The sequence below is a fragment of the Bemisia tabaci genome, chromosome 5 (assembly GCF_918797505.1).
Source record: "Bemisia tabaci chromosome 5, PGI_BMITA_v3".
NCBI lineage: Eukaryota > Metazoa > Arthropoda > Insecta > Hemiptera > Aleyrodidae > Bemisia > Bemisia tabaci.
Window position 1 is genome coordinate 27,504,942 of NC_092797.1, and position 26,832 is coordinate 27,531,773.

The 26,832-nt window shown below is 40.4% G+C and overlaps 1 protein-coding gene across 1 annotated transcript in view; it reads left to right on the plus strand.

Moving 5' to 3' along the window:
• Positions 1-2,206: 2,206 nt before the first annotated feature.
• Positions 2,207-26,832, plus strand: part of blo (bloated) — an 87,062-nt gene continuing 62,436 nt past the window's right edge. The window contains exon 1 of the mRNA XM_019052141.2: positions 2,207-2,545. The gene's annotated coding sequence lies outside the window, so the exon portion shown is untranslated. The remainder of the gene's footprint in view (positions 2,546-26,832) is intronic.

The window sequence follows — 26,832 nt, forward strand, 5'->3', positions numbered from 1 at the left end:
GAAATCTTGGTAAAAATATTGAACTTTCTCGGTAATTTTACGGGACCTTGGTAAAAACGCCAATATTTTTTATCGACTGAGGTAGAATTACCGAGATAAAATGGTAAAGTTACCGGGAATTGATTACCAATAAAAGTGGTATTCTTACCTGAAAAAAAACAGTAAAAATACCGGTTTTTAGGTAAGCTTATCAGTCTGTCTTGGTAAAATTACCAATAATTCGTAAAAAAAGTGAGATGGTAAAGGTACCAACGGACCGTGGTAAAAACGCCGAGAGTTGTTTTTCAGTGCAGAGGGGACGTAGGCACATAGTTTGAGGGGGGCTTGGGGGGCTCAAGCCCCCTCCGAAAGCGAAAAAAAGGAGGGAAAAAATGAAGAAAAGGGGAGACAGAAAATACAAAAATGCGAGAAAAGAGGAAGTTTGAACTTTCAAAATGCGTCGAAATAGATTTAAAATTTAAAAAATTATCTAGATGTGTTGAATGCAACAATTTGAAGGTATCGTCGGCTGAAAGTAAAAAAAGATGCGTAATTTTTCCGCAGAAATTGATGGAAAATCTGCGTTACGGAAGCCTCAGAATGCGTCCGAATAGAATTAAAATTTCAAAAATTTGCCGCAGGAGCCCCCTCTCTTAACTAGGAGTTATTCCATACCCCCCGACCCCCCTTAGCTGGGGGAGGAGGAGAACCCTATTCACCCGACCAAGCCTCCCTCAAAACAAAATGGCTACGTGCCTGCCAAACGCGCTTTTGACCGTTTTAAGGAAATGGAGTCGAAAGATTTAATACTCCCGTTTTTAAATACCGCTTGAGACAACTGAAGTTTTGCTTCTCGTTTAAGAAGCAAAACTTCAATCATTCGACTGATAATGAGTCAGTGGTCGTCTGACTTTCCTATATTTTCGTTGAAGTCTCTCAAGAGCGCCACTGTAGAATGCTATCTATGAATTCATGGGGGGAGGGGCCTTTCAGGTCAAAAAGTTCTTGGGGGGGGGGATCCAAAGGTACATGTCTGCCATTAATTTCTCTTAGCAGATAGGTGTTTTTATTGATTAGCAAGAAAAAGTAGTAATGACTCAGAATTCGGTAGTCGTCTTACTTTCCTATATTTTCGTTAAAGTCTCCAGACCACGGTGGAATTCTACCAAGATTCATTCATAAATACGTCGATGACTCGAACCCCACAAGAATAAAAATCCTCACGTGGAACCCATTATCCTCTCGTTGACTGATTTTTATGATGTTCAACCGCCCAAAGCGAACAGGAGACAACTGGAGTTTTGCTTCTCGTTTAAGAAGCAAAACTTCAATCATCCGACCGATAATGAGTAAGTGGTCGTCTTACTTTCCTACATTTTCGTTGAAGTCTCTCAAGAGCGCCACTGTAGAATGCTGCATCTATGAATTTATGGGGGGGGGGGTCCAAAGGTACATGCCTGCCATTAATTTCACTCGGCGGATAGGTGTTTTTATTGATTAGCAAGAAAAAGTAGTAATGACTCAGAATTCGGTAGTCGTCTTACTTTCCTATATTTTCGTTGAACTCTCCAGACCACAGTGGAATTCTGCAAAGATTCATTCATAAATACGTCGATGACTCCAACCCCATAAGAATAAAAATCCTCGCGTGGAACCCATTAATGTCTCTTTGGCTTATTTTTATGATGTTCAAACGCCCAAAACGAATAATTTCTACTTGCAAAAAAGCCGAAGTTTGTAGAACTTGTCTGTCTCATGACGTCACCCGAAAATCATCCACCATGTACGTAAGTCAACAGCCGAAAAAATAGTGATGACTGTTGCTTCCTTACAATTGTCCACAAGGAAGTGTTGATTGTTGAATCCCTGAGAGTAAAAGCTTCCACCTGTCACCGGAGGCCAGTGGAGGGTCTCCTGTCTCTGGTTAGTACTTTTCTGATAATCTCGGTCCAATTTGCCCCTGCGAAATTGAATTATTTTCTCCGGTGCACAGGTCAATAACCCAGATGACGGCGGGTGACGGATTTGGGCGGTCGGCAACGGTGGAAAGTACAGGGCGAGCGGAGTCACAGGTGAGCGTGGGCCGCATCGGCGGCGGCGGCGGCGTCCGGGGACAGCTTGAATGGTGGCTCTATGGTCGGTCCGGCGGCGTGGGGCAGCGGGGCGGGGGGGGGGGGGGGGCGCCGAGCCCGGCAGATTTTTCTTTCGCCTCCCAAGCTCAGTCGCTCCACCGCCGCCGCAAACTTTTAGTTCCGCGCGCTCCCGACTTTGGTTCCGAAACCGAGCTTTACCGTTGCCCCCCGCCTCCCTTCCACCCCCGCGCCCGGCGTCCGTCACCGCGAGTTTTCGGCATCCACTGATTTCCGCACCGGGTTTTTTTTTTCGCCGGTCGGATTTCCCGCGTTTCCGTTTTCGACAGTGATAGTGATAGCTCCGGTGGGCTCTGTGTTTGGCGGGTTGCGTTTCGCTTGGATTATTCAGTGATAACGAATCAGTGCTCCGGGAACCTTTTTGGATGATACGAACGAACCACGCCGATACTCTGACTCAACGTTTCAAGAAAAAGGTACCTGATTCTTCAGAATTATACCACATTCTACTGGTCAATAAGACTACTTATGCAATAAATAACTATAATTTTTGGCTGATTTTAAGAACAAAATTTGTGCCATTGCATTTCATGTGTTAAAGTGTACCTTCATTGATTAATCTGAAATGGAATTTCCTCATTGCACATTAGACCCGACTAAACAACCGATCTTTTATACATGTTCATGTTTAAGGAGTCTTAGAGTGGGACTTAAAAACCGTCCTTACTTTAATTCTTTGCATTTGGAACGTTTACGTGATAATTAATTAAGAAACCGTGAAGTAGAAATGTTAATGTTAAATGTTAACATAGCATGTACAATTTTTCTTTGAAAATTTTGGCAAACTAATGCTCACAGTAAAGTATTGCAGCGTGTTGGTAAATACTTATCACTCTGTCTAAGGACTTTTCAGTTGGGTGGGAGGCTTCATATTGATGGGGGTAAGTAAGAAGGGAAAGGGGGTGTTAACCTGTGTTACACAAATATTCTTTGGAAAAACCGAGTAAAAATAAAATCAACTTTTCCTTATGCATGTGAATAGAACCATTTCAATTCGATCTGAATTTGTAGAGATAAATTGTCTAACCTCTCCGACGAAAATTTTGTCTGGATTCCTTTTCGCACTAAAGCGCCTCTGCATAACGAATCATGCCCTAAATTAAACAATTATTTACGTCTTCAACAATACTTTATATGAAAAGAGTTAGGTTTTTGCTTCCATGTTCGTGGGGGGGGGGGGGGGGTTAAAAATTCTAAGTTCACCAGCGTAAAACAGCTGCAGATCATAAAAGCTCTCAGGACTTGGTAATAGAGTCGTAACATGTTGTCAGTGATTTGATTTTTTTAAAATTGGCAGTAATGAGAGCGAATTGCAAGGAGATCCTTGTCCGCTTTCGTCGAGTGTTCAAATGATCGTGGAAGCACTTCAAGCACGTCAAATGTTGTGTTAATTGTTCAACTATAGTGCGGTTCTGTGTAAGGAGGTCTCATAATTACACTTGCTGTAATAATTGTAACTTCGGCGATCATGGATGCAAGGGTAACAAGACTCTCTTGCAATTTACACTTATTTTGGTCATTTTTTAAAAAAAAACATTAAGACAATGACCCGTAACATTCCGGAAGCTTAACAGATTTGGAATTAGTTTTACCGACTGATTTCTCCCCGCAGCAAATATAAGGGGAGTCATAAGCTTCTCTTCTCACAATGTAAAATTCATTGATGCAAAGCTGCACTTTTTTTAAGAACTTTACAAATACACTTTGAGAAGAGTATCTGACATTTTTCGTTAATATAGGAAGTAAATCACAGCAAAACCTTAGCGTAAGTTCAATATTTTTGGTTAGTTTTAATTAAGTTATACAAGCCGAATAAAAAAGGCAGGGGATAAAGGTTAAAGTCCTCGAGGCTTATCCTAAAAGTTACGAAAGTGCGACTCCCACGATGGAATGGCGGTGGATGGAATGAGGAGAGGAGACATTACCTTATTTGTTATGCATCGATTGCGAGTGTTCTGAAATAATGAGCTTGCTCCAACACGCGAGCCCGGAGCCGGTCCACGGTTCATCGAATCAAGTTCACGGGTGATTTTTCTCGCCTCGCGTTCAAGTCTCCGTGCGATACCATCCGCTAAAACGCATCCATGGCTCCGAACCCTCCGTCTGGCATCTGATTTTAAAGGCACAGACATACATAGTATTTCTAACTCCTATCAATGGCCAAAGTTCGAAACCGCGTGTCTCCGTCTGCGAAGTTGTAGACTTCCCGTCATACTTTACTTTTTCTGTGGAAAATTAGGTGACGTAATTTCTCAAAAACTATTCTTCTATTTTTCTTCCTCTTTGGCAAAACAGTCTGTTTCAAGTTAAAACTATGAAGTTGGCTAATTTCTCTTCCAAAAAATAAAATAGCGGAAATTTTGAAAAACCGCAAGTTTAGGCTGGGCCATCAATATATAAAATCAAGTATGGGAAATCAAAGTGGGAGAGGGGGAGGAAAATCAGGATCGGGAATCAACTAGGAAGAATCAAAGTGGGAGAGGAGGAGGGAGATCAGGAAGAAGAAAAAGAACAGAGAGATGAGGGAGAGAGAGATAGAAACAGAGGAAAGCGAGGCGAAAAAAGAGGAGGATGAAGATGAGAAAAATAAGAGAAAAGAAAGGGAAGAATAAGGAGAGGTGAAAACGGTGAAAGAGGTTTTTTCTCTGAAGGAAGAGGACAATGGAAAATCGAGGACAGGAGGAAAAATGGAAAGAAGAAAATGCGGAAAGAATAAAGAAGGAGAAAAGGGAAGAATGAGGAAAAATAGAAAAAAGAAAAATAAGAAAAAAGCACGAAATACGGAGGTAAAACGAGGGAAAAAAGGTGTAGCGGAAAAAAAGTAAAACGTGCATAGGAAAACAAAAACTTTATACAGAAGAAAAGGAAGGATAGGAAGGAAGGGGTAGGGAAAGAAGGCGAAAAAGTTTTTTTTTTTTTTTTTTTTTTTTTGCTATGTACAGTGCCTTCAATTGTCAGCCATTTTTAACACTTTTTCGCGTTGAGCTCCGGTACTTCTTTTCCAAAGTGAGCCTCGTCCAGAGGCAAAGAGTATTTTCCGTCCAAATTTTAGAGCGGTATTTGAGACCGTACTGCACATTCAATCCACGCGCAAGACCTTTTGAAACGGGTACAATGCCGTTAATTACAATCAATGCGAGAGGCGAGCGAATCTTGGTTCCGACGCGGTAGAGATTTCTATTCGGCCGTCGTCGGTCGCGTCGGCGGGCGATGCAGAGAGACGATTCTGTTTTGACGGTAAATGTTGGCAGATGAGTGTAAGTACACATGTGGCACGGATCCATTTAAAATGTAACTAGGAGTGGTCGCAAGGTCATGGACCAGCGCGAGGCGCGTTGCGTTGCATTCGACCCGCGGTTGCTGTTCGCTGTTCGCCGGCCGTTCGTCGGCACATCGCGAAAATCGCCCACGGTGCCGCGCGCGCGCGAGAAATGCACATTTTCACCCACTGACTCCCGGGAGTTTCAGCATGACGTCACAAGGTCTAAAATATCCATGCCGTCGCAATAAATTGAGCGTATCCTTCTTAAGCATCGAATCCATTGCTTCATTCATATCCTAGCTTTTTGGCTCAGTGCTCAGTGCCTCCTCCACGATTTAGGTGATTTATGAATAGCGGTGATCAGATGTAACGATACCGATTTTAACAGAAACGCACTAAGTCACATTTCGTAAATAACGGAAGTAGGAGTAGTTGTGAATCCAAATAATCGTAAGTTATCTCTTGTCAAAAATTCGAAGTCAAGACAATTTTTTTAAATGTGAAAATAGTCATAAAACTTAGTCCTCAACGCTAAGTCTAAAGAAGAAATAGAACTGCAAATCTAGGTATTCTTCTCAATTTAAACGAGTATGAAACTTGGTAAATAAACTAAATTCGGCACAACAAATAGTTAATATTACTTCCAAAGATTTAATTCATGATAGTGTTGTTATTCTAAATATCATACATTTTTTTCTAGCTCATGAAGCTTTTTTCTAGTTTTTTCCGAGTTTTTCGTGACATTCGAAATTCGAGAAATTTACAAAATTAGTTTTTTCTTAAAATTTGCATTACAACCTCGATCAAAATTTAATCGGGAATAATTGAAACAAATTTCCAAGGATTTTAATGAAGTTGCAGCAAAATAAAATCACTCCGAAGACCACGGATATATTACCACATTTCTCGCTACTTAGGTATCTCCAAAGATAAGAATTCAAAATCTGAAAATTAGAAAAAGGATAGAATGAAAAAATTCCCACACCACCAAGTTCGAGATGGCAACAATGGTGTAACCTGTACTCTCCGCCGCGAATCCATGCCCGCCTTTTAACATCTGACCTCGGCTTTTTCATTAGAGCGTTTTCTCCAAGCGCGGTCGGATGTTTGGAACCCCTTTCAAACGACTCGTCTTCATTTTTCATCACGCACTTTGATTGGTGCAATGAAAGTGAGATCTAGAAACTCGACTCCAGACTTGGGGGCATTTGAGGGAAAGCGTTGTATATCCGGTGTCGAAGTTTGGCCTTTGCAGGGTTAACAGCAGCCACCAATCCCTAATCTTACTTTCTTGTTCCTACTGTTATATTACGAGGATCCAGGAAAAATAATAAGATCTGCCTGGTGAAATGAGGTTGTCAGAATAAGAGATTCTTACCCGTTCAGTGTCTCCCACGCAAATTACCCTGAAAGTACCCCAGAAAAAATAATTACACTTATTTGATGATAGTTTAACTAAACGGGGGAAATGGTTTAGAACGCATTTCTAGGGCGATAGGTCAAATGACATCACCTAGATTTTGGATAGGTTCCAGCCCTTCTCCAATAATTCGTGTCTGGTCTTGTGAGGATAGGATTGGTGCCTATTGAACAAGTGATGCCATTCCAAGGTTCAGAGTTTTCTGGAGTTTTCTGGAGGGTATGGAATCGACCGACATGAATCGTTGGGGAGAAAAAACGTGAACCGGCTGACACTGATTCGATCGATTCATAAATTTATCGATCGATTCACGGGTTTGTCGATCGATTCACAGGTTTGTCGATCGATTCACGATGATCCGTTCACGTTTTTAGTTTTCGATCGATTCATGCCAATTGAATCCATATCCTCCGAGTTTTTTTCCGAGTTTGTTTGCGTTGGATTGATTTGGCGCTACAGATTCCTGAGCGCGGCACAAATAAAGTATCAAAAGTAAACCTGAACTTTATCCGTTCTTAAAAGTTTTCTCAGTAGAAAAGGAGACCCGCACCGACCCTTCCCCCTCCCTGTCTTCCGCTTTTTGGATTTTATGTTAGTAATAATTTCGGTATCTTTTAAATGGAACAAAAAAGTCATACTAAAGTACCTAGCTCAGCATATGATGTGAAGTGAGGCCGCGATGTATCGACCGGAACTTCATATTTAGAGAGCACGATAGCCAATAATCTATGTAATGATCTCACAATAAGAACCAACATCCACAACACCTTACCATTTACTTGGCGGAAGACGGATAGGCGCAAAATTCAGGCCAAAGCTGGGGTTGTTTGCTGATTGACACAGCGGAAACCAAATTGCAAATGACCGCTCCAGTGTTGGCAGGCAAGCAGGAAACGCACCGTAATTTCTAAACAAGTTGCCGCATTACGAAATGAAACTTCCGCACCGATTAGAAGAACTGACTAGAAGACTGTGCACACTCCATCTCTCCAGAAAATTTGTAAACAGAAGAGTATAGTCACATAAAGCTGAAATAGTTGAAACGAAAATTGCAATATTCGTACTACCATTATCAGAACTGAGAGCGCCGTATGAATATTCGAATTTTCTTCCAATAAAATATGACATATAGGCATCTACCTAACCTAACCTTCCGGGTTCTCTGGTCCGTTTCTTCATTGATGATACCTCGCACCCTTAAAATCCTCGATACTGTATTAATTTTGAAAAAAAATGTTATTGATGTTTCACGTTAGATTATATTTAGAGGACTAACTTCTAAAACTTTCGAATGAAAAAAATCCGTGAGGTTCCCAGAAGTATTTTACACGAAGAAATGTGGCAATATCTACGGGCGTTCTTCCCTAGCACAGCAGTAAAATACTTTTTTACCTGCAATCTGGCAAACCGACTACTATGGAATCAAGTTTGATGTAGAAGTCAGCGTAGGCAAACTTCATGCATCAATTCGGGCCTATCAGAGGCAAAAGCTCACATTTATGGCCACAATTTGGGATCCGCGTCTCGGTGATGGATTTATAAGGGACACAATGGGTAAGTTTTCATACTCACCATTTCATTCCGCGCTGAGATCTATCTCCTTCTGAGCGCGTCAAGAATGCACGGGCGAGAGAGAGAGAGATCCTCGATGGATAAATTGGTGACCATTAAAACATGTCCGATTCCGATATTCATTGTATGGCCAACCGTGGCAATACCGAGTCCGCAACTTGCCCACAAAGCAATTGTTTGCCTACACAGCGTGGCTCAGGACCCAACATAGAACGTGCCGGGCCGCTACAAGGGCACTAACTTGGCACGATTCATTCTGCAACTGGTCAGCGTCACCCAAAAGAGGTCTATCTGCATTTTGTGGTGAGCCCTCGTTCTTAACAGGATACACCAGTAGTAAGGCCCATGACAAAATGTGTATAAACGTATTAATTTGAACCCGTCCAATCGGTCCCTAATTCCTTTTCCATCTCAATTAGGCACTGAAAATTTATCATGGCAACTTTGAAACGGTGATCCCACTATTAATAAAGTAGTGACAAACAGTAGCTAATTTTCATTTGTTAAAAGAACCGAGCTTGACGAAACGTGCCAAGGCGGATCTTGGGAAAACAATTTGTTGAGAGCAACGTCACGAAAAGGGATCACCTAAACGACGGCAGCCTTTCTTAGAGCTTTCGGTAGATTAAATGGACTATACATTTTTGCAATTTGGAACTATAAATTCTAGCTCGGTTTAAAAACAACGTATGTGTCATTAGTTTCCCTATGCACAAAAGTGTTTTTCCAGAAGAGCCAGAATTTATAGTTCCAAATTGCAAAATGTAGTCCAAATGTTCTAGATGATATTGAATGAAATTTTTTGATCCACGAATTCCCAGAGTTTCTAGGATGACAGATATATAATTCTGTTATTAACGCTGTTACTCCTGGTTTGTAAAACTATTAGGCAGTTGGGGTATGAAATTGATTCTTCTTAATTTATCCCTTTCATAAAAATAATTACTACTCACACTAGTTTGGTCTACATAGCGAACAACTAGCTATTGTTTCAATGTTAATGCAACAGCCTTATCAGTATTGCCGCGGTGTTAGGGATGTCGATGGAGGGACTGCCTCTAGGAACAAATCACAAACTTTGGGTCCCATGACCCCAGAGATAAAGATAAATGGCGGGGCCTTTGGGTGGACGGTTATCACTTGCTTATACTAATCTTGCCCATATGAACGTATTTATGCTAAAAGGAACGATATGCATGGGGTTTGCGTGGAACATAGTTCCTTTTAGCAAATAAAATAAATAAATAAATTCATATGCGGATCCAGACGCCTCAAACGGGAAATGAGGGTCCAGGGATCTCCCCCATAAAATTTTCGAATTTTTGAGTCATCGAATATGCAGTAATGACACGTCATGAGTATAATTACAAAATGTAAGCGTCTTTCCTTCTTCTTTCCTCCGTTCATTTCTTCTTTCTTTCTTTCCTTTTTCTCCCTCCTTTTTTTGGGCGAACGGGGAAGGGGGGCTCTACCCCCCTCCCACCCTTGGGTCCGCCCATGATCTTGCCAAAAAAGAGGTTTAGATTTCGACATTTTTTCGAACGTGCGATGCAGAAAAGTGGTTTCAAAACTGAATGAATACACCTGGCTATGTATTTGAATAAAACGTCACGTTTAGAGCAAGTAAAATCTAATTTTCTTCACTTTTAAATTACCTGTCATTTTTTAAAAAGTTTATTAGGAGCATTACCAAGTCTCCCTGGTAGAAATTGGCAGTAGAATGTGTGTTCCAAAATACTATAGACCTAAAGCCGGCTGTAAGATTTCCAATAGCCTCTGTAGCCGGCTGTACAATTTCTCATAGCCTTTTATAGCCGATGGCGATTAAGCAACAGCCAGACGATAAAGTTTATGCTAAACGTTACTAAATAGGGATTCTAGGACTTAGTTAGTTTTTAGACTACCGCTATCTTTTTGTGCCGTAGTATCTTGATTTATTTTGCAAGGGAAGCTTCGTACTTTTGAAGGATGCCTGTCATTCTTCATATGTTGGAGCGCCTTCAATTTCTTATGATACCATGCAATACCTCTGGTGTGAAATAGTTGCTTCAGATGCGTGCCACGCTGCGGCGCGGCGGGCGGGCAGAGAGTGCGAAACGCGCATTGGCGCCTACAAACCTAACAGGGATACCTCACGCATTGCGCAATGCAGGAAGTATCCCCGTTAGGTTTGTAGGCGCCAGTGCGTCGCCGCTCCGCTTTGTGTTAGGCTCTAATATTTCATCTCGCGGAGTCAGCGTTTTTCAACTCATGATTCTGAAATGTTTGCACTGTATGGATTATTCTCATTTTAATTGATGAAAAAAAATAGGTTTTAAAGGAAAATATAATGTGTGTTTTGTAAACATTAAGGTAGTTCCGTAAAAAACTGAATGATTTCCAAAGCACACGAATTTCTACACAATTTCTTATAGCCTTTTATAGCCAATGACGATGAAGTGGCGATAGAAACTATAGCTCGACTGTATACTGTTTTATAGCTTCATGTAGCTCGGCTATATGATTTGCTCCGCTTTCTACAGCCAGCTATATGATTTTCTATAGCTGTTTTAGTCGGCTATAAGAACTCCTATGGTATTTTGAAACGCAGCTCCTATCGCCAATTTTTACCAGGGCTAAGATGATTGATCTAATTAGAAATTGATCCTCCAGTGGCCGCACTCGCCCTAGATGGGTAGTCTAAGGATATTGAAGCAATATTAAAACATAAAACAATATTGTTTCGCAGAAAGGGAAGCGGCGGCGGCGGGCGACGGTAAAGGCGAGAAGCCGGGAGCCAGTCGATTTTGGAAACTGGATCGACCTGGAGAGGAATTATGCGTGACTTATTACGAATCGACTCCGCGCCGTTTGTTTTGACCGGGCATTCCAATCTGAAATTGGCCATATTACGAAACCATTCTTGAGCCAAGCCTTTCTTAATATAGAGTGAACTCTTACTAGTTATTTCTCCTTGCTCGAACGAAATTTTTTCACCTGATGCGGCTTCCTGTGCTGTCGGTCGCAGGTTCGCCCTGAACTGCTGTCACTCATGACAGAACGAAAAGGAAGAACGCCGTCTGAACATTCGAGAGTTGCCAAATTTCCTTCAATAAAATGTTTATTTTCTAGAAAAGATATGAATCTTTTTCCTTGAAATTTCAGGGACATTAGGTGAAATTGCGAACAAAATTATCTGGAAAATTGGAAGGAAAATACTCATTAGTTTACCAGGAACATCGTTTTTTATCAAGGGAAATTTGGCAACGCCTGAGGGTTTATACGGCGTTCTTCCTTAGCACGGCAGAACGATGAAAGTTGAGGACAGGTCGCGGAAGGATGTCGGTTCTGGGTTTTGAATATTTTTTTAGGTGGGGCTCTTTAGATCTGCCGTGTTAAGGAAAAACGCCGTATGAACATTCGAGAGTCGTCAAATTGTCCTCGATAAAATGAGCACTTTCGAGGAAAGTTGTGCATACTTTCCCTTGACATTTCAGATAATTTAGATTAAATTGAGTACAAAATTGTCCGAAAATTTGGAGTAAAAAACTTCACAAATTTTTTTGAAAATTCGTATTTTATCTAAAGATATTTGGCAACGCCTGAAGGTTCATACGGTGTCTTTCCTTAGCACGAAAGAAATGCACCAAATTTTGCAATTCGGAAGTACAATTTCTGACTCAGTTTAGAAACAACATTTGTACCATTCGTTTCCCTATACACATAAGTGTTTTTACAGATGAGCCAGAAATTTTGGTTACCAAATTGCAAAATGAAGTCCAAATGGACAAGATTTTGCAATTTGTAAAAACACTTATGTGTATAAGGAAACAAATGGTACATATGTTGTTTCTAAATGGAGCCGGAAATTATAGTTTCTAGTCACAAAATGTAATTCAAATATCATTTTATCTCTTCGATTTTCACCACAATATGAGACTGCAGTTGAATTCAACTTTTACTCCCTTCCTTTCCTTTTTACAAAAAATATTCCAAGTCAGGCGAAAAAGACAATTTTTTTCGTTTGCACGTTCCGCAGTCTATTTTTCTCTTCTCCAAGAAATTGGTTTTAAAATATTATTCTTCCACCATTGAATTTTTGACATTCCGTAATTCAGACGTGAAGAGTAAGCGGTATGAATCCTTGATGATATTGAGTGTTTTATGGTGTCGGTACAGACTCACAAGACTGGAACAAAAATATGGAACGTGTATTGTAAAAGCGTGTCAACGTCGGAACTCAATTTTATTGTGTCAATAAAAAATGCACCATCACTCAAACAACGCACCGCCAAGTATTCTACTTTTTTTTTCTTTTGTGAAACTTACATTCAGCTTTTCATCGGTCAAAACTGTACAGAACGAAAATAAAATGATACTTATTAACATAAAGGCAAATGACTCTTCAAACGCATCTTTAAGAAGACTTGAACCGTTACCACTGCTGCCAAATCAAAGCCAAAACATGTTTCAAGATTTCGGCTTGCAGGCCTGCGTTGGCAAATTTCAACTGAAAGAAAAATTATTTTATTCATGGTAAAAAAAAAACAAAACAAATTGATAATCGAGACATTAAAATGGAGGGAGAGGCGTAGGATTATTTAACTGATTGTATCTCCTAAGGGTTGCACGAGTGCTTTTTAGTTTCATTGGTTGAATGCGTGAGTTTTCTTGTAGAGCTTTACATTTTTCTCCGAGCCTTAAGCAATGACCATTCTTGGAGGCAGAGTTTGCGTTGTACTAATTTCGACCGCACCCTCAATACACTCATCTCAACACATCTAATTTAACACCTGGGAATTAGTTTTACAGGCATATCAGAATATTTCACGTAACTCTTCCATGAAAACCCTAAAAAGATGTAACTGACAACCACTGAAGCACGGTTTCGAAGCAATTGAGAAAGTGCGCTGTTATCAAAATCTTAGGACTGGATGAAGAGAGATTGAAGGTTGGTGGTTGCAGGCTGAGGGAAGAAAGGGATGGTTTAGAGCTTCAGCGGGCCGATTATTGAAATTGATTGACAAAGCCATAGACAAAGAAGAAAAAAGAGATTTGGAGCGATCCTATTGGTGGAAGCGGGTGGTTGCAATGGACAAAGGAGGTAGGCAATAGACAAACTAACGGCAACCCACGAGGGATCCGTTAGTTAGTCCATCATTTTCTCCCTTAGTCTAGAGGACTCACCCTAGCTCCAAACTCCCTATGTCTGCTTTGTCTATCGCTTTGTCTATCAATCTCAATAATCAGCCCGCTGGTCAAATTCTAAACTGGCAACAGAGTTTCATTCACCGAGACCCTGAATGCTCCAACAGCTTAATAAGAGGGCATAATAAAATATTTACTATGTAGGTAGCACGATTCACAGAGTCCGTTGACACTGACATATTTTTCTTTCACTGTGGTCCTCATTAAGAACTAGACTCAATACGAGAGATACGGCGGAACTGTGGTCTCAAATTAGAAGCTCTGTTCTGGTTCAATGTCAGATCTGGAAAGGTGCTGTGGTTCCATTTTCTAGTGAATGAAAAACGCAAAGTTTTTCTTAATTTTTCAATAATCAAATTAAATAGTCATTCTACCTAATTGAACGATGAGTAGACGACGCAACTTTGAATCCGCGAATTTATAATGTACCAACAGTTTCGATTAGCCGGCAAAATCAATTTTCCATTGTTCGTGGGCACACTTCAATTTAAATGCTGATTAATAGAAGATAGAATAATAGTGTTTTTTTTCTTTCTTGGAAATGGTTGATTTGCTTCCTTCATCTTAAGGAAAAAAGGACCGCCAAAAAAGTTTTGTAGAATGAAGGGAGGTTTAAATTAATACTTCCAGGAGATAGTATGTAAAAACCCCTCGGATTAATTCATTTTATCGGAGAACCGTAAAGCAATAGTTCTATTGGATATGAACCAAATATTCGTGCATTTAGTACTTTAGTAGAAACTATTTTCATAGGGTAGTAAGATTATGAGATAATTTATCACATTACGAAAATCCTTATTTAATCAAATTTAATTTAAACAAGTGAAAGGACTATGAGGCCGTCGATGGCTCCTTCACATAGATGGTTATGCAATTTGAGTTGCTTGAACGTAGAAAATGCCATATCACTCAATTTTAGAGCATGTTTGGTTTTTCCCATTTTTTATTCTTATGTCTCCAATTTTTTTCTTAATAACTAAACATTATTCATGCGTCAAACATTATTGAAAGCCGGTCTGAAGTCCAAAGTGGTCCAAAGGTCACAATGACGGACTTCAGACCTAAGTCAATTACGTCAAAGCAATATCAATCCGAGCAAGTCTCGTCAATTTTTGACCTAGTTTATACATTCATATTAATTTTAGTCAATGGAAAACGGGACTGGAGCCTCTAGCGCCCTAATCCAGTAGGACCGTTTCCCTTGTCAATGAACTTTATCTGCATCATCCTGAAGAAAACTGGGCGTTGAAACTTATATTTAGAGTACTGAACTATACCTTTGACAAGATTGAGCTGAATATTATAGCCTTACACTTTTTTCTGGAACGGGTAAAAATACCCTCACTTGAGTCAACAAACGAATGAGATCATACTTCTATTAATAAAATCCGAATTGACGAGAATAGATCGACTGACCTCATAGCAGTTTATTTTTTTAGAGCGGAAGATGCAGATAATTAACCTATTTCATGTATAAAATTGACGAGACGGGAGGAGATAGAATGGGGAAAAGAATCAAGAAACACAAAAAGCACGAATGACTTTTACTTTTCTCCAAATAAAGGCATCCATGATAGGCACAACCCACAACTCCAGAGCGCTATGACTACGAAACGAGTTTGAGCGGTTGAAAATATTGATGGCTGGTATGCGATTCTTGGTCTTTGGGTTACTCAATCATGCCTATTTCGCGCCTGCGTGCAGAGCTGTGCCGTGCTAAGGAAGAACACCGCATGAACATTCGAGAGTTGCCAAATTTCCTTCTATAAAATTTTCATTTTTGAGGGAAGTTACGAATATTTTTCCTTTCAATTTTCAGAATCTTTACGTAAAATTGTGAGCTAAATCGTCTGAAAAATTGGGAGGAAAATATTCATAAATTTACCAGGAAATTCGCGTTTTATGAAGGAAAATCTGGCAACGCCTGAAGGTTCATACAGCGTTTTTCCTTAGCATGGCAGTATGCCGTGCAAAGCGCCGCGCTATTATTTCGTCAGACAAGAGGGTCCAAGCTGTCTCAGAATTCATACTGTAGATAAAAGTAAGAAGACTAATGTGAAGTTAAAGAAAGATATGCGAAATCATAAAAAAAAGAAAGATAAAGAAAGAAAAAAAAAGAAAGATGAATAAAGATATTCGGAGATCATTGCAGAAGTCCGTAATTAGGAATTCGACGGGTTTTGAACCATTTAGGCATGTAGGGAAACATCGACGTAATAGAATTTGAAGGCTGCGCCTTTTCGACTTTTCGAGCTGCAAGAACCTCTCAAAAACTGCTCCCTTTTCCGAAAACCGGGAGTAAAACCCAATGTAAAGTTAAGTCTCTGCTAACATAATTTTAGCTTCAGTTCCAAGTTAGATTTGGTTATGGGAAGGAAAGTTTAAATTTTTAGCGCAACTAAAGGCATTTTCTAATGTTTCATAATAAAATATCGGCAATGCTCTATCACTGGCGCCAGCTTTGAACTGAAGCTGACGCTTTTATGAGGGGTTCAATTACTGTTCTCTCATCTTAATTTCAAATTTTATCCTCATGTCAATGGAATCTCTGAGTTCTTAGAAAAAGGCAAACAACGACCTTTCTTGAAAGTATCTTATTAAATTCCCTGTTATTTGGGCCCAAGAGTACACGTGAAAAATTAATACGTTCATAAACATGGGAATAATTTGGATCCCTCGATTAAATGGAGATTTCCTAGCTGGAGTTAATAATAGAGTATCTGTGCTTTAATGGTTTATGACACAGAACTTCTATGTCTTGTAAAGTTTTAAAATGCACCTGTAACATTAACCTTCGATATTATGATTGATGGTGATAAGCCCGAAAGGAAAAAATACGAACCCAAAACTATTAAATGCTGAGAATTGCGACTAAATAAGGAACGGTTTTTCTAATTAAACCTTGGAACGACTTTGGCTCATAACACTGACTTCATTAAATAATCTACATGAGTGTAATACAAAAACCGAACACTTACATACTCATCATCATTTTCATTCATGGACAAAGAGATCCTTCTGCCAGTAAGTTTTGGAGACATGTCAAGCTTGGAATCAACAATGAACGCAGTCTGATAATTGTGCAGATGTTTATTTTATTTGTAAACATTGTAGAGGTGAGTGACATTGATTATGTAGGTACACGCGACCCTAGACTCTTTCAAATATTTACATTTTTGATGATTTTAAAACGCCTTAATATTAATATCAAATTTTTGCAGCAGAGCATGGCGAAAGTCTTTGATCATAGAGAGAGAGAGACGGTTAATTAGAAATTCAGCTATTATACATTTTATGAAATTTCTTCAAGACCCTATATTGTTGTATCAACATAATTTGTAAAATATTTAATTGAAAAGCAAATTATAAGAATATTTTAAAATTCATTTCCGACATGAAACCTTCTTCTTTCATTACACTCTGATTTAACCGTTTTTTTCTTTCCTAAAGTTTTGCGTAAGGAAGCTAAAAAGTAACTGTGCCGATGTTAGCCGATAATGTTCTTGATTACAAAGATACAAAAAGGACAATGAAAACATCTTTACGATTGCCTCACTAATCTATGAGGAGTGTCTCCTTTAATTTTATTACTGTTTCACTCGAATCTAATTGTAATTTATCACGGTGTGTGTTATGATCTCCTGACCTTCAGCTAACTGCCTCCAGCACGTCGAATTCATGAATGAACGATGACGCTGGGCTGTAAACATGAATGAAACTAGTATCTCTTGTAGATGCCCAATGCCGACGGCACGCGTTACGAGTGTAAAAACAGCTCAGCGCCTCCGTGAACTACACAGATTTTGGAGAGCTGCTATGCAGCAAATTTCTACCAGAAATAGTTTGATCACAAGTTTCGCCATCCCGTATGATAAATCGCTGTCGGGCGACAGTCACTAATATCAGTGGCGATACAAATTGCAAAGGGAGGGTCAGTGGAATAAAGGTTTTGCGTGAAGATGTTCACTTTTTTTCTTCTCTGGACGTAGATCATTACGGAGACGTAGGGCAAAATGATCGTACGTCCTTTTTGCTTGATTAGAAATTCTATTTGTTTTCAACCAGGAGAAATCGGAATACACGGGATAAAAAAAGTGGCGTGTGACCAACGTAATACTCACGTCATCACGGCCACAACACAAGTTTGAATTGAGGCAATCAGAGTCATAGGGACGTAATTGCGCTGCAACGCTTCTAAGCTAAACTCGGAAATCGTTCCTCCTGCATGAGAGCGGTTGCATGTTCTTAGAGGCGCAACGAGTACTCCTGCAGACCCTGCTTTTCATCGGGATTTTTCATTTTTTTTTAATCAACGGGTTTTACTTCAAACCTTGAACCTTTCTTATCATCCTCAGAGCCGGATTCACCTACTTGTCGCCCACGGGCCGTCAGTATTTTACCGCCCCCTTCTCATTCGTTTTGAAACATCAATAAAAACCATCAAGTGAACATGCCGGAGGAGTAGGGGTGCATAAGACGCGTTTACCCGTGTTGGACACATTTTTTGCGGAAGCCCTATGTCAACACTACCAGCAAAAGTTCACGGAACTTTACGCGAAAGTTAGGTTCCGTAAACCTTTCTCTGTGTGGACAAAGCCCTCCATTTATAAGAAATAAACGAAAAAATGTTGAAAGAAAAACTTCAATGTGGTTTAATAATTTTAACTTCCGCCGCCGCGCCGCGCTGACCGCACTGTGTTTTGCGGAATGCGTGAAGTATTCATACAGTCTTGTAAATGCTTTGCGTTTTACGTAGAGTGCTGCTAAACGCACTGTGTTTGACGCAATGCGTGAAGTATTCATGCAGTCTTGTAGGCGCTATGCGTTTCACGTCGACCGCCGCTGACCGCATTGTTTTTGACGCAATGCGGGCAGTATTCATGCAGTCTTGTAGGCGCTATGCGTTTCACGTCGACCGCTGCTGACCGCACTGTTTTTGACGCAATGCGGGCAATATTCACGCAGTCTTGTAGGCGCTATGCGTTTCACGTCGATCGCTGCTGACCGCACTGTGTTTGACGCAATGCGTGAAGTATTCATACAGTCTTGTAGGCGAAAATGTGTGTTACATGCTGACCGCCGCGCCAAGGGCCGCTCCTTTTTCATCTCAAGTCTTCGCCAGCATTGCTCCCTGCGTCACGCCGTTGCAGGCCAAATTGCGTGCATGGTTTCTCTTCGTTAATTCGACTAACTAAAGGTGCTACCTCTTGTATCACCGAAAGATGACAAAATTAGAAATTACTATACTCTCAGGAAATGAGAGATTTTGTCGCCTTTTCTCGTTTGTATTTTTTTACTGAATCTGATTTGCTTTATACCTACACTTAAAAAAATTGCAAAATTTGCCGCCATGGGCCGCGGCCCTTGTGGCCACCCCTCTAAATCCGGCCCTGATCACCCTTATTATTTTTCTTTGGCAATTCAGTTTTGTCCTTTGGTTGTTTTCGATTTATCGTTTCCTGAAGGGCCCTACTCTTATTTCCCAGAGATATAAAATATCATCCTCTTTTTAGGGGACTTACCGGGGTCTAGGCCGTGGGTCCATTTTGGAAATATTGTCATTCACTGCTGTTTTGCCTGAAACTACGTCATTTTTGTGCACTTACGGTTTTCTCATACGTCTCGTTTTGATACAAATAGGATGAATTTTGTTGTTCTAGCCATTTCAGTGATTTCATCTAAAAAAGGTTCGACAGATTTTGAAGGAAACTCGATTCCGAAAATTTGCCACGTACTTCTTCCTTTGCTATCACGGCAGAGCAGGGTGGCATTTCATGAAAAATATAATTATGAAATTTCACGTGAAATATTTCACGAAATTTCAGAAATTTATGAAACATATTGAAGAATACCAGTTCCTTTTCATGGTCCCCATAATGTAAAAATGGTGACTTTCTGTCTATTTTTGTGTCTTTGAGTACGGGTTGTGTGTTCTAGCCCCTGAAAAATATGAAATATTTCACAGCCTCGTGAAATTTCATGAAATATTTCACTGAGATTTCCAACCTCTCATTTATTTCTTACGTTTCATGCCACCCTCCGAGCTGTATCTCTTGCGTGCTAGAGACCCGGGAAAGTGGCAGCGGCGCGGATGATAAATGGGCTTGTGGACTGCGTCCGGGCCGGGGCCGACAAATGGGAGTCGGGAACAGGAGTGGATGTGGATGGTATGGGTTGAGGAGGAGCACCGAAGACGGGAGCTTTGAGCAAGGTCACCTGGAATCAGCTGAGAGGCAGCAGGCGGCTACTGCGGAGGTGGGGCTGTGGGACTGGGACTCGCGACTCGCGGCAGCCCAGCGCGGCGCTCCGTGAGCCGGTCAGGGTGACAACGACGACGATGCGCCATGCTGCTGCAACCGCCACACTTATGCTCTCTAAGCCGCACAGTAAGCCTCCTCTTACTCTTATCGGCCATCGGAAAATTTTCCCCGAAAAAAGGCGAATATCCGCGAGTGGATTTGATTTAACTCTGAGCTCGATTTGATGGAACTGCCAAAAGGATTGCATTATGCAAAAAAAGAACCAAGAGCAATCCGACAATGTTGCTAAGATTGTGCAACTTGCATTCCTTGCAATAAAATTACTGAGATCCTGCAAAAAATCAAATTTACATGGTAATTTTCGTCTTGAAACTATAGTTTATTGGAGTAAGATTAGCTTGTTTAGATTATAAGTTTATTTTTGCAAGGTAAAAAAATGTACATGAATGTGCATGAATACTTCATGCATTGCGTCAAACAGTGCGTTCAGCACCGCTCGACGTGAAACGCAAAGCGCCTACAAGACCGTAGGAATACTTCACGCATTGCATCGAACACAGTGCGGTCAGCAGCGATCAACGTGACACGCATAGCGCCTACAAGACTGCATGAATACTTCACGCATTGCGTCAAAAACAGCACGGTCAGCAGCGGTCGACGTGAAACGCATAGCGCCCACAAGACTGCATGAAGTGTTCCACGCATGGCGTCAAATACAGTGCGTTCAGCGCGGCGCGGCGGCGGAAGTTAAAATTATTAAAGGTGAAAAGAAGGTAATATGCTGGATATGATTAAAAAGATGCAGTATTTAAATTCCTTAATAATTTTCCAGTTGATTGTGTTAGAATAATTCTGTCAACAATATAATATCTAAATTTTATAAATTGTGTTGATTTTTCAGAGCTTTAAATATTTTGTTTACAAGTACTGAATTCATTAAGCTGAAATTTCCGGAAAATCAGTTACAAAATTAGAATAAGATGAATAGCTGACATTTATTTTGTTACAGATGTATTATTTGCCATTAATATAGAAGCAAAATTCAATAACGTCTTGCCCAACACTAATGCAATCTTTGCGGGCAAACGAAGCAACTCATTATTACCATAACTTTTGATGAGAACGTGCATGATATTAGTCATAGCGAGTGAAAGAATTTTGTGTGTGAGGTCCAATAGAAAATAACTCCACGACAAAAATTAAACACGCATTTAAAATAAACACATCTCATTACGAAATTCTTTCATCGAACGGAATATGACTTTCAATGAATTGAGACGACGAATTTCATTAATAGGTAAATTGAAAGTTTGAAATGTCTCAAGCTTCTTAGCAGCGGCTAATTTACATACACATTACCTTCTTTGAACACTCATTAATTGTGGATTACTGAGGCGAAACGAAGGTCATGGGCATTAAGACTTGCAGTTTGCAGCATGCTGTAGGAACCTCTCGTTTTCTTATCCGTCCCCGGCTGATCTAATCTGAGACTCTGCAAGGCTTATTAGGCTCATACACCTCATTGTCGCAAAGACTATGGTTCAATCTGGGAAGTCCTTGCAAATGAGTCACACTGCGTTATTGCTTACATTTATTTATGTAAAACGTGAAAATACACCTGAGTGCTAATTCTGGGCAAAAATGGACTTCATAGAATAAAAGGGAATTGGTGTGAGTGCAAGTTCGGGAAGTTTAATTTGTACTATGTATGAGGACTTTTCCTACCAAACAGCTTATTCCCTCGTTGGCGTTGCTAAGATTGTGCATATATTCAACTGTTTGGTTGGTAGAGAGCGCAGTATTCATATTTAAAAATTTGTTCATGATGAGCCACACGAGGGATCAGCGAGATGGAAAAATTGCAGAAATCACTTCAGAGACTTTAACACAGGGTAGAAAAGTAGGCGCACCGACAAACGAGAGTTGCATCAGTGGCGTAACGGGCGCCCCCGCAGACCCTGCTATGCAGGGGGGCCCAGGCGCCTAGGGGGCCCTCGGCCGCCGGAATTTTTTTTCTCTCTCTCTTTGATGCTTAGCTTTGGTTTCGAACTTTGGGCCTTTACTTTACTTACCGAGATGGGGCTTCTTCCTCTGATTTTTATTGTTAGTTCGGGGTTTTTCATACTTCTTTCGGACTGTTCCGGACTTTTTGTTTGCTGGAGGGCCCCTGCCTTCCAATGTCCACTCAGTGATTACTAAAAATTGTCTCTTTTTTTGTCATTTTTCGTATTTCGGGCTTTGGGAGGTCTAAGAATCTAATGGGTCCCCAAGGCCCTTGGGGCCCTTTGATTATTGGGCCTGGGCCCCCCTGTAGATCCTTGGGCCTGGGCTGGGCCCCCGCCACCCTTTAGATCCTTGATCCTTTAGGGGCCCCATTTAATCGGATACGGGATCCGAGACGGTGAGGGGTGAGGCATTCCAAGTCCAAATCCGTGATTTGAGATGTATCGGGCCCAAAAATGGGAAGGGGCGAGAGAGGGAGAGGTGCGGGAGGGGGATAATTTTGGAATTTTATCGGCATATGGGGGGGGGGGGCTAGAAACATTTTTGCGGGGGGGGGGGCCCAGCGGAAGTCCGTTACGCCACTGAGTTGCATGACGCATAGATTGACACAGTTTAATAGTAACTCGTGTAATTGAAATATATTCCTTGTGGCATACTGATAATGTATTAATAAAACACATACTGGTATGATATTGATTTGAACGTGTCTTTTATTCATCGTTATGTAATCAATGTAATCTAAAAATAATAGCGACTTTGTCAGTTTAACTTCAATGCGGATATTACTGCAGTGCAGTAACAGTGAGTCAATCCTATTGCGTGGTACGCTGCCGCAAACTTCACGCAACAAAATTACCCGCGTCATTGTTAAAGGGAGCTAGAACTAACAAGAGTCCTGGCGCACGGACAAAGCTGTTTCTTCAGTCAATGTTTACCGTACAAATTTAGGCGTTGCTTTTAAAAAAGATGACTCTAATAATTAGGAGCTCCTTAACATGCACCGACCGCGCAACTCAAAGCGGCTGCCTCTCATCGACGTGCCTACACTGAAAAAAATGAGTTAGCGTCAGATGACTAAAAATGGTTTCTATACACTAACTCAAATTGTGTGATTTGGACACACATGATTTTTGGTTTCTGTACACTAACCACTATTAGTGCTGGAAACTAATTCCGCTACTCTAATTCGCATTCGGTAGGGTTGGGTCAACCTAACCTCAAAACTGAGAGAGGAGAAAACGGCTTAGCGAATGATAACTGGACAATACTTTCAGGAAAAGAAGATTTCTTAAAAGATGAGAGGTAAAAATCAACTGACCGGTTTCAAATGAACGACAGAGGAAAGGAATATCCCATAGGTATGTGCAAGTAGACAGAATTATCCTTTAGAGAGACACACACTCACACATGAAACGGTAGCGAATGTTCACACTGAATAAACATATCTCGTCCGAACACTTGAGATATTCTTTTGAAATAACGGGAGAACACGAACTATAGAAGTAAGCAGTAAGTTCACAGATTTTCGTAAAATATAAACTGAACGCGGAACGCTTTAATCGCAATTTAATACAGAAGATTGACGACTCCAACGAATATCATGCTTGTTTACATTTTGAATCGAACAGACGATTTCTAACCTTAACAGGTTTATTTATGTTGTTTTCGAACGTTTTCAAGAAAGAGAGGACACTATAAATCATACCGGGAGTATTTACATTGTCAAACGAGCCCGAAATTTCACATTTTAATTGATTTTCACGAGCTGACGCGATTGAGGCTGTTGTACCGACGCCACTTTTTCGAAACTAAATAAATGTAACGGACAATGTGGCAGTTAGTGTTGAGGGCGAATTAGTTTGACCCGAAGGTGAATTTGTCTTACCACAGCGCTAATTTTACACCTAGTGCTGTTTTCCAATTCTGGTTCGCGCTCTAGTAAAGTCAAGTCAGCGTATGAAGCGAATTGATTGGTGCTTCAGTACAATAAATTAGTTCTGAAGCCTAATTTTGATTCTACTTGGCGAGAACTTACCAAATTAGTTCTCAACGCTAACTACTTTTTTTTCAGTGTACTGGTCTATTCAGCCGTGCTAAGGAAGAACACCGTATGAGCCTCAGGCGTTGCCAAATTTAATTTAATAAAACACGAATTTTCTGGTGAACTGCGATGCAAATCTCTCTTTCAATTTTTCAGATAATTTTGTTCGCAATTTCGCCTAAAGTTCCTAAACATTCCAAGGAATAATTCCCAGAACTTTTCTCAGAAATAAACATTTTATCGAAGGAAATTTGGCAACTCTCGAATGTTCATACGGCGTTCTTCCTTAGCGCGGCAGTATTGAACGGCTCCTTCTGAAACGGAGGGAGGCACCAAGTTTTGATTTTCGAAGTGCAGAGCTGGTTTGTGTCTAGCTGCACTTCTCGCTCTGATGAACAATTGCATAAGCCAGGCACGAAATAATTATTGTTGGAACTTTTACAAAATCTTGAGATTTGCAATGATATCTAACATGAACGTACAATTAACCTTCTATTGCCTTATTTTATTTTGTATTCACTTACTTGCTCACTTACTTTCTTACTTGCTTACTTATTATATTTACTTCGTGGTGGTTACGTGGTGTGCCGTGTACATGCCAGATCAGTCAGTGGACGAATATTTTGCCTCAAAAGCCAACTCCTGAATTGTGAACAGCCGGCGAGTGTCCTGAGGTCATTCTTTACGAACATGGCGACAATTTTTCTGTACTTCACAAAAATCACGTGGATCAATCATATTGATGCAAAACTAATTTTATTATTCTGCGAGTTTGGTATTACTCGGGATGCGAAATTACGAAATCCGCCTTTAAATATTGATATAAGCCTCCCAAGGAAAAATTAATATCCGACAACAGAACTTATTCCGCTTTTTACGGCTTTGACCGTGTTTCCTGAGATCATGTTTTTTATTTACTTTTTTCATTACGCTTCAGGAGTTTGAGTTTTTAAAATATTATGGAGTTTTTAGGTTTGAAAGATTCAAAAGAATTGTATTGCAACAAGAGTATCATACCTGAATTTATATTAGTTTTTTGTGAATGTAGGTTTAGTTTACCGAGTCGATCTTATTCGCAATTTCAATCTAAAATAAAAAGAACAAAATTGAAAGACGTAAAAATTACTCGTTCCCCTTGGAGGAAGAAAGACTAACTCAGATCCTTATCGCCTGATTTCCCGGGGAAGGCACTACTCACACTGAAAGCGGTGCAAAATTGCCAGTGTTGCAATTTGCGGCTGAAATAGAGGCGGATCCAACAATCTGGCAACACCGGATTTCATCCGTTTAAACCTATGTTAAATAATCGATTCTCGTCAGAGCACCTGGCCCCTTAAGATTCGATACATTTCCGTAGATTTATATGGAGAAAAACAATGTTGCCAATTTGCTGGATCCGCCAATGGGCTGAAATTGAAGCAGCAAAGCGTTGACCCGGAGACAAACACTGCCATAAACGGCGGATAATTACGGCGACGGACTGCAGAGGTTTATGGATCGAATACAATGAAAATGAGACGTATTTATCATCATCATTTAGAGCGACAAGAAGCGGGGAGGGGGGGGGGGCAGTGGGGTGCTCGCGTACTCAAGGTCGCGGTGCATTTGACCAACGCTTAAAGCTCCGGCTCGCATGAGTGACAGCGAGTAGGATTTCGCGTGGCCACTCGCCGCGCATGCGCACAACGTCCGCTCGACGCCGCGACGCCGCTCGGGAACCGCCGTTGTCGCTTCTGGTTTCCAGGAGAATAAAACAAGCAGTGAACTCCAACACAATGTGTTGATAAGGCGCGTCATTAACTCGCACATATCAACCCCTTTAGTTATTCATTTACAGAGATTTCAAAATAGGCAAACAGCATAAAAAGAGAATTCACGATCCAACACTGCGAGGTCAAAGACGCACCTTGACGAGACCGTGTATTGTGAAAGTAGAAAGCTATTCGATCGAATTTAAGTTTTTTGATCTGCCTCAAGCAAAATCTTATCAGATTCTTGAAGAAAAGTGCTACGGAATAATTTAAGCGAAGAAAGGAAAAATTCTGTCGAACTCCTAGAAGATAAAGTCGATTTAAAGGTATTTTGGGGCTAAAATACCCAAATCACCGGTAGTAAAAATCCCGTTATATTATTGAAAAGAAATTGACTCGATATAAATGCAATTGCATTAAATACGTCTTGATTTTGTTATTTTAAAACGTCTTTCCATGCAAAGAAGTTCAACCATGTCGTTGCTTTATTCATTCATGAATTGAAAGTAAGCAATCTACATCCCGAAAATCTACTGATTTGCCGTAAAAAATTGCAGAAACTTGATATACCAGGTCGATGCACCCACTCGTTGAATTTACCAACCAATTTTGTGAGTGCAAATGTGTAAGAATCAATATGCTATAGTCATTTTGGGTGCATTTATTTTTCATGAAACAATAATAATTTCAATCCCGAAAAACCATCAATTTTCCGTATAAAATCGAAAAAAATCAAAATATGTCAACTCCCCGACGTGAAAATTAGATTCTACGTATGTAAAATGTAAATACTTATGTATCGATATGCTGAACAGAACTATGTGTGGACAGTCAGAAGCCCGCGGCAACATTAATTCAACAGAAAAACTGTAAAAATTAGATAGGATTTTAGCCGCTTTGCCCGCCTCTCCTCGCTACTTACAACAAACCGTTCTTATACTCATCTCAAAATTTTTCTCAGAGCTTTGGGTTATTATCAGCTTCCATTTAAACTCCGGTTCGATGGCCGAATCGGCTGCCAAAAAAGCAAGCCACTGTTGAGGGGTTCTATGAGAAATTCGTGATATTATCGGCTCTCAGGAAATCACCCCATGGCTAAAATTGGTGGTATAAATGTTTAAGTGCTTAAAATAATCGTATTCAAGAAACTAAGGAATTAAACTATGGAGTCAATTTCTTTTTAATAATATAACGAATTTACTACCG